We start from the raw sequence: 2,500 nt of genomic DNA, 5'->3' as shown, positions 1-2,500 counted from the left end.
AGAAAAAAAAGAAAAAATAATAATAATGGTGGGCGTGGCCGATGTGCGTGCGGAAGGAATATAAGCTTTGACTGTTTTTCTTTTTTATGATATTCTATTCTTATTCCATTCTTTATTACTTTAACCTATTTTTCTTCGTGAGGCTTTGTTTCAATTTTGTTACGGTTTGTTTCGTTCTGTTCCAGTAATTTTTTCATTTGTTCATTTTTTGGTTTCGCTACATCATTTTACTTTGGTTCTCGCTAATCGATTTTATTCAGATGAAGGAAACATCTGTTTCCATTGTGAAAGGCTCAAACCCAATTCGAACCAACCTTGATTTTGAGCCCAGCCCGGAGATCGAGTACCAGCCCACCGGGGTTGCACCCCTGGGTGGAGGGTGATGATGGGCTTCGAAGATGACCAGCGGGGAGACGCTCCTCTCCAACGCCCATGTTAGAAAAGGATCCTAGTGTCCATTGTATAAGATCAGTGATCTTACAACCTCTTCAAACCCACAACAGACCCAATCACAGAAGCATTGCGTTCATTGACGGTTAATTAACGGTCAATTAACGTTTGATTAACGGTTAATTAACGGTCAGGGGGAAGGCGTCGATGAAGGGTTTGTCCAAACGGTGGCCAGCTGTTGATGAGGGAAGGCCTGAGAGCAACGCACTGATTCCATTCAAGAAGGTGAATGGTCCACTGCAAGACCATCGGTCTGTCCTCTTGTCGGGAGATGCAGCCTCTGTGTCTCTCTTTTGTGCTCTAATCTGAATGACGTTGTATATATGGTGAAAAATGTATGGCTCATTATGGTGAATTTGGAATAAATGGGATTGTGATTGTAGTCTGAAACCAGTGTAACTAATTAACTACTGATCCACCATTATAGAACTGAAACAGTCTTGATTTGATTAAATAAATAATTGATTAATTGATTGATTAATTAATCAAATGGTTAATCAGGTCACTATACTCGTGATGTTTTCTGTATACGGGAAGAGTCTAAGGTGTTTGAGTATTTAGGCGAGATATTTGATTGGTGGTTTGAGTCCCGTTTAGGAGTCAACGCGTAGCGGCAATGAGCTCAGTCAAAAGCAATCATACTTAGCCACCTTGTAGAGCGCATAACTGACGATTAAAATAATTATTTTTTATTATCTATTCATTTATCTGTTTATTGTCTTTATTTGGTCTTGCTTCAAGCGACTTCATTGTTGTGGCCGTGACTCATTCTCTCTCTCTCTCTCTCTCTCTCTCTCTCTCTCTCTCTCTCTCTCTCTCTCTCTCTCTCTCTCTCTCTCTCTCTCTCTCTCTCTCTCTCTCTCTCTCTCTCTGTCTCTCTCTCTCTCTCTCTCTCTCTCTCTCTCTCTCTCTCTCTCTCTCTCTCTCTCTCTCTCTCTCTCTCTCTCTCTCTCTCTCTCTCTCTCTCTCTCTCTCTCTCTCTCTCTCTCTCTCTCTCTCTCTCTCTCTCTCTCTCTCTCTCTCTCTCTCTCTCTCTCTCTCTCTCTCTCTCTCTCTCCCTCTCTTTCTTTCTCTCTTTTTCTCTACAAACTAGTCGAAATATTGTTCCTGAAGATAAAAACTCTGATTAATAATGACAAAATATAATACAATGGGCTTTCTCCACCCCCTCTCTCTCAGCAACGTACTTCTACTCTTTTATCAACCATTTCAAGATGCTCAGCCGTTTCCACCACGTTGGCAAGGTTGGCAAAAAGTAACCAAGGTTAGCCATTTGTTTAGTTGGCCATTGCCAACATCAGTGACAACAACGAATTTTGGCTTCATGGGATTAGTAAGAGTCTAGTGGCCCAGAGGAAAAAGTTGGCCGACCATTTTTTTCCGGGGTTGTACGTGTGTATACACGCGAGTGTACGCACACACACACACACACACACACACACACACACACACACACACACACACACACAACACACGTACACACACACACACACACACACACACACACACACACACACACACACACACACACACACACACACACACACACACACACACACACACACACACACACACACATTTGTTAGAATTCCCGGCCGCCACTACGGCGGTCCAGGTTCGAATCCCGCCCAGGGTTGAAATATTTTCAATAACACTGCGTTGCGAGTCGTAACTCCAATTCTCGTGGGCGTGGAGTTGGGTGTGTGTGTGTGCTTGTAAGGTCACAGCATTACCCATAGATCGGTCATATATGAGCTCTGAGCTCTCTTCCGGGAGAATAAAAAACTGTTGATCACAAGTCCAACACGTGATCCAAGATCGTGGTGAATCACACACACACACACACACACACACACACACACACACACACACACACACACACACACACACACACACACACACACACACACACACACACACACACACACACAAACACACACACACACACACACACACACGTGTTAACTTAACCAAATAAAGGCAACACAAATGTTGGTAAACAAAAAATACTCATGTACAGATAGTTGACTCTATTGGGAATATTTAGAAT

General features: G+C 42.9%; 1 protein-coding gene across 2 annotated transcripts in view; it reads right to left on the bottom strand.

Moving 5' to 3' along the window:
- LOC143018873 (uncharacterized) overlaps window positions 1-2,500 on the bottom strand; it is a 39,116-nt gene that overhangs the window by 36,228 nt on the left and 388 nt on the right. The gene's annotated exons all lie outside the window — the stretch shown is intronic.

The sequence above is a fragment of the Oratosquilla oratoria genome, chromosome 36, assembly GCF_046742065.1.
Source record: "Oratosquilla oratoria isolate Oo_2021 chromosome 36, ASM4674206v1, whole genome shotgun sequence".
Classification (NCBI taxonomy): domain Eukaryota; kingdom Metazoa; phylum Arthropoda; class Malacostraca; order Stomatopoda; family Squillidae; genus Oratosquilla; species Oratosquilla oratoria.
This window is presented reverse-complemented; position numbering and strand designations above follow the sequence as displayed.